Source organism: Alosa pseudoharengus, unplaced genomic scaffold (assembly GCF_046254945.1).
Source record: "Alosa pseudoharengus isolate Yale_2024_CS ecotype anadromous, Long Island Sound unplaced genomic scaffold, YU_APseudo_1.1 YU_APseudo_1.1_scf_1, whole genome shotgun sequence".
Lineage (NCBI taxonomy): Eukaryota > Metazoa > Chordata > Actinopteri > Clupeiformes > Clupeidae > Alosa > Alosa pseudoharengus.
This window is the reverse complement of record NW_027468564.1, coordinates 6,940,053-6,950,235: the sequence shown is the minus strand read 5'-3', so window position 1 is coordinate 6,950,235 and position 10,183 is coordinate 6,940,053.

Genomic DNA, 10,183 nt, shown 5'->3' with positions numbered 1-10,183 from the left:
TATTATATTGCCTGTTTGTTTTGGGGCACGAAGGACATTTTAAAATGAATTGCAAAATTCCCTTTTTAAAGAATATAACTTACTAACTAATTACAAAACTGATTGGTGAAGTAACAATTTACAATTTTCCTTTAAAAATAAACATGTGTGCTTGGCAGCAGCTTCTGCATTTAGTAGCCTCCACTTGTTTACCCCTCATCACATTCAATTGTGCAGACTTGTTACGGCCATAAAACAACCCAACACTGCAACTGCTTGGTTGAATGACCCCACTACTGCTCTCTGATGCACCTGTAGAAAGTGTTATGGCCAGCTCGTTCCCAGACCGAAACATAAAGAGGGACACGGACAACAAGGTCCAAATCAAATATTAATTTATTAATTTATTTAACTAAAGCAAAAGGTTACCAAATAGCAAAATGTCCAGGAGGAAAATGAATAGGAATGGTGGAGTAGCCCCACCCTAACCATAGGTGCAATCAACAAGGGTAATAACCCAACCAGCCCCAGCCTGCCCATGCACTGACAGGAGGAGGCCTGAAGGGACACAGGGTCGTCACACTTTGGCATTGTGCTCCAGCCTACTGTTAAGTTCAGCAAATATACAGTACACGCCTTACTGCACTGAAACACCTTTGTTTGGTTTAAACCTTTACTGCAGTACACGCCTTGGGTGGAGGTACCGTAGTGGGTAAGGAGCTAGGCTAGAAGTGTGTACCTCCGCCTCACGTAATGCAGCTGGGCTAGCATGCAGTAGCCTGAAAAGTTGTAGATTCAATTCCCGGCTTCCACCGTTGTGTCCTTGAGCAAAGCACTTAACCCCAAAGTTGCTCTGGGGACAATGTAATCCCTTGTAATATAATTTACATATGTAGGTCACTTTGGGTACAAAATGTCTGCCAAATAAAATGAATGCTACAGAAAAAACATCCTTATAATAATCTAGTCCTCCTACTTTGGTGGCCATCACAGCTGCTTAGAAGAAGGTACACCACGCAGAAGTGCATTGTGTGTTTCAGTTTCACTTCCTGTTCAAAAGCCATTGACCATGGTCTGAAAACATGTTCATAAGAGGATTTGATACTGCTGAGGGCGTAGGCTACAATTCCATGGGAAGTGAAAGATTTAGAACCGGTCCAGCTGGTTCTCTATGCAGAAGTGTTGGAGAAGTGTTAAGTGTTTGTGTGTGTTTGCACGTGGGACGTGCTCACACTCACTAAGTCACTCACTAACTTGTGGCTTAATGTAATATCTGAATATTCCTTGAAATGTTCTTCCCCAAATAATAACCCTGTAAAGTCCTGTGAATGGACAGACAGAAACGTGCACATGCACACACACACACACACAGATGACTTTCAGCATTTTTTTTAAAACAGACCCAAATCTGTCTGATGAGATATCTCATGGAGTCATATGTGGTGTACTCCCTCACTCGCCACCTCAAGCTGGTGTGTGGTGAGCGTTCTGGCGCATAATGGCTGCCGTGCATCACCCAGGTGGGTGCTACACATTGGTTGTGGTTAGTGAGGTCCCCCTTTCCAGGTGAAGCGCTTTCAATGAGAAAAGCGCTATATAAATGTAACGTGTAGTTGTTGTATACAGAGAGCACTGGACTGGTGGAGTCCTATGTTGGCCTATACAGAGAGCACTGGACTGGTGGAGTCCTATGTTGGCCTATACAGAGAGCACTGGACTGGTGGAGTCCTATACAGAGTCCTATTTATACAGAGAGCACTAAACTGGTGGAGTCTTATGTTGGCCTATAAAGAGAGCACTGGACTGGTGGAGTCCTATGTTGGCCTATAAGGAGCAGTGGACCGGTGGAATCCTTGTGCTCCAGCCTACTGTTAAGTTCAGCAAATATACAGTACACGCCTTACTGCACTGCAACACCTTTGCGCACTGCAACACCTTTGGACTGGTGGAATCCTATGTGGGCCTATACAGAGAGCACTGGACTGGTGGAGTCCTATTTTCAGTATACAGAGAGCAATGAACTGGTGGAGTCCTACTGTACAAAATTAGACTTGTCATAGTTATCAGGTATTAACTCTAACTAACCCTAAGGTAATTTTTGATATCATCACAGAGTAGGCCTATCCTGTTAGTATTCCATTGGGAATTAAATGCTCTTCAACACGACACATTCCATTTACAGGTATTGCTCAACACCGCTATTGGTTGAATTTAATACAATCTTTTATTAATTAACGTCGACCTGACTCTGCCCATTTTGCACGTCTCACTTCACACTGGCCACAGTGCACATGTGCTCCTGTTACAACAGCAAAATACATTCTGAAACTCACACACATGATCTTTATCATTTAAACATGTGACAGGCTACAGCACCCTTGACAAGGAAGTAACTAAAATGGGGAACTAACTACTACTACTAAATGGGAAAGTTTGATAGATATCAACACAGGAATACAGTGTCATCACTACCACCACACGCATCACACACTGTGCGTAGGACACCAAGGGGCATAGGGGGCACCACAATTAAGGAAATAAATATGAGTAGCTTTACTCCAAACTGCTTTTCACTCTTACGAACATTTACAAACAGACAGCAGAAACATATGTTACTTGCAAGGTTATATGTTTTTGGGTCCTCTCAATCTACACAATGCAGCAGATCTAAAAGAACGTTATGATGCTTAATTTAATTGGGAACGCACCTTGAGAGAGAGGGAAAGAGAGAGAGGGGCAGGTTCCAGCTGGTGTGTCATTGTTGATCATTGATATGTTCTTTTTGACACAAGGAACTTTTTAAAGGAAATTGAAACATTTTTTTTATTATTCACTTACATTTTCACACTTTGATTTTTAGAATAATAAATACACGTCATATATAATATATAAATATCATTTTTATATAAATATAATGTCACTATTATGTCAATTTTTTAACATGTCACAGTGCACCAAGAGCCTTGTACAATGCAGTCAATGAGCCCACCCTTCCTGTTTAGAAAGCAACTTACCCTTTCCAATCATAAAGTTTTTAGTCGTTCTTCTAAAAAAAACGGCAAGTTTTCCTATTGTTAGCCTACTGTCTTATAACGAGTAATGTAGTCTGTGAAAGAAATGTGGTTATCCAACCATGCCAGGGAGAGTCTAATAGTCTTTTTATCTCTCTCACAGGATGCAAGGTATCTATTATTTCACACAATACAAGGTTAAAAAGCCAACAGTTGCTAAAAAGAGAATTATACTGCTAAGCTAGAGTTTGGTTAAAGAAATAAATTCCACACTTGAGGTGGGTTTAGTAAATAAAATAAAATAAAATAAAATAACAATACCAGTGGTATTAAATGGTTCCTATAGAGTGTTGATGAGTGTACATATTGTGAATGTGGATAATACAGTGTGCTTATTTAATGTTAGAAGTTGCACTTGGTGAATAAACGCTTTTGACAGGTGGATAAACTCTAATAAGATGTGGATAAACTCTATTTCTGAGATGTCAGAGGTGGGTAAACTGTGTTTACTTGTGTTTAGCCTCCACTACATCCCTGCTTATGGTGAAATGATGATGACTTCTGTGTTGTCTCTATTTGTCTCTTCTTTTATGTGTTTACACCCTTTCTGTACACCGTGTGTTGCTGTATGTTTACACCCTTTCTGTACATCGTGTGTTGCTGTATTCTTATTCCTGATAGGCAGGTCTCTTGTCTTCTCTTTCATAGAGTTGTTAGAGTCAGTGTTTTTTCAGTTGTTTTTTGACAGTTTGTGGTTTAGCTAGGTGGGGCTCATAACAGAATGAATCTAACAGGATGTTCTTGAACTTTGCATGAACCCTATCTGCCAGCCTCATCTGCACAATACGTTTTTCCAAGCTTATCACTTATAGTTTGTCAAGCGTTCTAGTTATAGATTGTTTACACAGGCATTTTCAATAAATTGTTCAATAATTCAATTCAAATTGTTCAATAATTCAAGCATGATTATATTTCTGCATAATGTATATCACTATATATCAACATTTATAACAACATCTATATCATACACTGGTAACTTGATTTGATCTTTGTCTTAATTTATGGGATGTGAGTCTTCTTTGCAGTATATCCAGGTCCACTTTTAACATAACCTGACCCTAGCCAGATGAAATTCGTTCCGCTTAGCTCCGCCTAGCTTCACTCACATCCATCTGGGACCTCTTCCATTAAGAGTGATTTCTGCAACCAATTTTATGGTACAGCCAATCAGGACGCAGGGCGGGAGTTTCATAGATGTGACATAGCGTAGAAGCGACTGTGAGACTGTTATCAGCGTCACGGGTTGGCTTCAATGTGAGTGGTTGAAGTAGCACGTCAATAGATGACGGACAAGTAGCTTATTCAATCATATGCAAGCATTTTTTGAATAGGCCCAGCCTTCTGAAGCAACACTTCAATGGATCGGTTCCAGATGGATGAGTGGAGCTAGGCGGAGCGAAATTCATCTGGCTAGGGTCAGGTTACTTTTGACAGGCTGCCTCAACAAAATCATGGAGGCAACAAAGACGAGGTTAGAGGAGAGTTATTCAGTTCGCACTACTGACCTTTATAAACTGTGAGAGATCAGATCACACTTTAACATAGGCTGCACTCACTGTGTTTTGGAAAAAAGGACAAGAGTCTTGAAGTGAGTGAGTTGGTGAGTCTTGAAGTCTTCAATAATTTGTTTCCCTTAATCTAAGCATTTACATGAAGCATGACATGCAGATTGAAACACATTCCACTCAGAAAGGCAAGGTGGCTACCAGGCTCATAGTTCACTTTTAATCAGAGGTGGACGAAGTACAAAATTCATTTACTTAAGTGAAAGTATAGATACACCTTCTCTAGTATTACTCCAATAAAAGTGAAAGTTGTTAAGTCAGATTTTAACGTTGAAGTACAGAAGTACTTGCTTATAAAAATACTATAAGTATTTTTTTTAAGTATATTTTTTGGGCTTTTAGCCTTTATTCCGACAGGACAGTGGAGATGGACAGGAAGTGAGTGGGAGAGAGAGAGATGGGGTTATTGAGAATTAGCAGACTACCGAACGTTGGGAAGGCCCATTCAAGTGAATGGAGCATTCTGCAGCACTCTGAAGAGCTGTGTAATAATAAAGTTTACAGTCCTAGTAAAGTGCAGGGAAAGAGCTGACCAGTCCGTATGGTGGTCTATAGTGCAGGGAAAGAGCTGACCAGTCCGTATGGTGGTCTATAGTGCAGGGAAAGAGCTGACCAGTCCGTATGGTGGTCTAGTAGCGAAAGAGCTGACCAGTCCGTATGGTGGTCTGGAATGTCTGATCAGATAGGAACAACAGTGCAGCAGTGTGCATTTTGGAGAGAAACAGAAACACGCAGAAGGAGGAGGCCATGGCAGACAGTTGGTATAGATCTGTGGGAGTTTAAGAAACAAAACTACTTTGTAGTATCTGAATAATAGTCAGTCCAGCAGACCAAAGTTGGATGGACAGAAACAGGGCCCAATGCCTGCTGTGGTTCACAGCTCCAGCTCCACTCCAGGGCCCTGTATTGGGGAGACAGCACAGGGCGAGTGCTACATGAGGAACTCTCCTGCAATCCACACACAAGCCACTCACACCTATCAGTGTGAAACCCAGACCAGTTTGCTCCTGAGGTCAAGAACACTGAGGACAACCATAGATGTCTGCTCTGTTCTGTATCTATGGGGTTTTATCTTTGCTGCTCTCTCTGTCTTAGGCTTTCCATGTTTGCACATGGAAGGGCAGGGGGTTCCCAGAACAGAGCATACTGTCAAATATAATATTATGCAAATTGTATGCAATGACAAATCTATCTTCTATCTATCTATCAATCTATCTATCGATCTATCTATAAATAAAATCTATTTGACAAAGTGGTTCTGACTGAACTCCAACACTTATTAACCAGTCCAGTTGAAGTTGCTTATCTTTGGTGGTTAAAAGATTGTTTGGTAAGTAAATTGAATAATTTTGTAATTGAATAGAAATGGTTATAGTTTGAGGGTGAAAGGTAAATTTATGTAGGGAGTGGAGTCTGATGTCTTCATAAAGCTACACAGTCTCACAGTTTGCCATCAGGTGATGTCCTGACTATTCTCTTCACAAACTTGCCTTTGCAGTTTCCCTGTTGGCCTCTAGGGGCACTCTTCAGCACTCTATACACTGGCATGTCTTTGCAGCTTCCCTGTTTGCCACTAGGGGCACTCTTCAGCACTCTCTACACTGGCATGCCTTTGTCATTTCCCTGTTGGCCTCTAGGGGCACTCTTCAGCACTCTCTACACCAGTGGTCTCCAACACGGTGCCCGCGGGCACCAGGTAGCCCGCGGGACGGCTATGAGGCGCCCCCAGCGCACCTTCTAAAAATAGCCAACAGGTCGCCTGCAGATCACACTCTAAAAACACGCTCCGTATTGAAGTTTTCAATAGATATTTAAGTCCAGACCAGAACCATTTTAAGAATGTATGTAGCCATACATCTGTAACATTAAATTGATATTGGTGATACCTTACAAATTGTAGCTGCGTTAAATTTTAGCCTTTGGCTCCAAATCCGTTTCCCATTCAATCTTTAAACAACAACGGAAGCGGAGTGCATACACGCTGCTCGCACGCATAGACAGTAAAGGGGGGGAAACTTGCTCGTCTGGTGTAGCCAATGGAAGCATATCTTAGCAAAAGTTCTGTGGCCATTCTATGTTCGTCAAATACAGTTCTTGCATGATTGTTCAAGGACTGAAAAACAATTGCTTTAGCTCACAGGCCTTTTCTCCTCCCTAGGCTACTGCCGTATAATAGCGCTGAAAATGTTGTGGCATGCATGACTGAGCAGGACTGTGCATGACCTTTTTTGTCAGATCATGGAGAGATTTCAGGTGTGCAATAACTTTAAAAGGAGTTTTCATATGTTAGGGTGGTATGGGCGATTACTATTGAAATGTTAAAACCGAATTGTCCACTGAAATCAGGACTTAAACAACCCGTGAATTCATAATGGTGGGTGGGTATAAGTTGGGTACAAATTGTAACCCAAATTATTAATTGCACAAAAATATTGTTTTTTTTGTTAAAAAAAATTGGATTAGATTCCCCATGCAAACTTTGAAATGAACAAACTGAACAAAAATGTTGGTAGTGTTGCATAGGCTATTGATATTAAAGTTGAAAATACAGTTGCTTAATATATAAAGACTTATAGGCCTACACAATATTGATAATTTAAAAGTAAAAATCACATAGGCCTATTATTTAGGAGGACTACCCTCGCAAAAAAGGGGTGAGGGTATGTTTGTTTCAAATGAGTAGCCCTCCATATGATTTCGGGTCTTCAGGTAGCCCTCATTCCCAAAAAGGTTGGAGACCCCTGCTCTACACTGGTTTAGGTGGTTTAATTAGTTTTCCCTTCATGGTACAGCCCTGTTTGCCACTAGGGGCACCCTTCAGCACTCTCTACACTGGCATGCCTTTGCAGTTTCTCTGTTTGCCACTAGAGGCACTCTTCAGCAATCTCTACACTGGCATGACTTTGCAGTTTCCATGTTTGCCACTAGGGGCACTCTTCAGCACGCTCTACACTGGCATGTGTTTGCAGTTTCCCTGTTTGCCACTAGGGGGACTCTTAAGCACTCTCTACGCTGGCATGCGCTTGCAGTATACAGCTCTCCCCTAGAGGCACTCTTAATATACAAGGATGCAGTAGGGCAGTTCCAGCGTTATGGATGTGACAATTGGACTCATATTGGTAAACAAAATGCCTTAGAGTGGGGGCAAAATTAGTATCAGTGAATTAATTTGCATAACTTTTAATGCAACCTCTGTCCTCTGAATACTGAGAAATCCTCAAATGTCATATAATCAATTTCATCCTAAGAATACAAGGCATTTTATCAGCGTTATGGATGTGACATGAAATGGACACACTTTTGTGAGAGATTACAGGTTTTCTACAAACTCTGTGAATTTTAAAGGAAACTGCCGAAACTATGATATATGTACTATGAAGGAGATTTGAATGAACACAAAAAGTGTGTTTTTGAAACTATGCGTCATTTTCATAATGCATTATGTAGAAAAAACTGGCGTTATGGATGTGACGGTTTCACGTTATGGATGTGAAGTGTCTGAACAAGTCCTCGACAAACTACATAAAACACATAATTAAGTAGTGAATTTTGATGTGAAACAATTGAAATAGTAATCATGAAAAACTAGCGATGAAATTATTGCTTCCTCAGTGCCCACTAAGATCCACAGGAAGAATCAGGACAACAAGTCATTTAAAATATAAAATATATATACATATATTTTTTTACCATCATCAACTGAAACACCAGGGAACATACCTAGCCCTATAACTAGCCCTACCTGAACTGTTGCACCCAAGATGACAAAATATTTATGGTATGTTAGTCTCAAGAGCCCGCATCAACCTAACCCATACCCAGTCATTTGTGATTTGCACACATAAAGTACATGCACGTGCACGTGCACACACGCACATGCACACACATGCGCACACACACACACACATGCACACACGCACAGTCACACACATACAGACAAGCAAGCACACACACACATAAACACATACAGACAGGCAAGCACACACACACACATGCACAAACACCCACCCACATGAATGCAGACACATAAACACACGCATAGCGGTCATATAGTTTATTGCTGCCGTTACTCATGTTACTCTGTGGGTATTAGCTACAGAGGACCTGACACTTCAAATGCTGTCATATCGCGTCACATTTAAAATTAAACTGTGTTAAGCAGACGTGAACGGCAGGCTGAACAGATCTGCAACAGAAGGAGGTTGCTATGTTAACTCCAGCTGCAAAGTCAGCCATCTTCACCAGCTAACACGATAATCCAGTTACTGTACAACATTAGTATGACAGTTACAGGAAGATAATCGCTCAGATTTTCATTATTGGGCCACTTGAAAATAGGCTATGGCTAGGCTTATCACTGGAGGTATTTTAGTATTATGTTTGTTTTGCTAATGGTTAGGCAAAGCCTCCCTGTGGTTTTGATCAACCTAATAATCTTTGAAATGTCAATTGTAAACACTAAGTTGAAATGTGTTGAAACTGACATGCCACCAGAACAGACGTTTTATCGGCTTTGAGGTATAATAAAGTCCCCAGTCTTGTAAATTCACATTATGTAACATCCATAACGTCACATCCATAACGCACCATTAAAGGTTTTAAAAGTAAGAAAGGGGCACAATTTGGTCATTGACATTGATATAAATCAGCTTTGCACAGACACTTTGGACATTGTTGCATCAACACTGTATGTGTAGCATAAACTTTTCCTATAAAACGTTATGGATGTGACATGGCCATGGAACTTGCTGACTTAAAAACAAAAGCCTTACAAATGTAAGGAGTTGTGCTCTTAAAGGCAAGCTGAGCATAAACATTACTCTACCATTCCCTTGTCAATCTGGAATTTGTCAAATGACACAATTTGTTTGAACATTGGGTCCATTTATCCATTTTTGAAATATGTATAATATTACCACGTAAAAAAGCTGTTTCTGTATGGTTGCACACACCATATTTATGATGTAAAAAGAGTGTCATTCTCCATCAAATTCAATCAGATCAGTTACAAACAATAAAATATAGACCTAAATGAAGATTTTAACAACAGTTCTATTTGCGTATGCACAACTTTTTTTTTCCATGGTAAGGATGACCTTTGCATGGAATTGCCCAGTAACAGAAGGCAAAATAATCAAAACAACCAGGCAAGGAAAATGTATATAGTAAATGTCACACACATGAGTATTTCAATGTGCTTCACATAAACCACAGGTTTTTAATGCCCCCCTGGTGGTCAGTGAAGGCATTGCTGGTGGTCTCTGACCAGGCATTTTAAATGTAGTTTCAATGTTATGATTGACACAGTATCACACTATTTTTTCAGTGGTGGTACTGAGGTTACTTTCCAAGTCAGTTTTGTTGTGGTGTAGCAAGATAAGTTCCTTAGATATCATGCTGATGGTGTTTTAGAATTGTGTGTTTGAGTTTGAATCTCATGTGAAGTTTTTTTCTTTTTTTTAGTGATTCATTCCTGCTCCAGTGTGTTTAGCTCCAGGCAAACAGAGTTCAAACATGGTATTGGCAAACTTTTAAACAACAAAGTTTAGCACCACAAGCATTCAAACT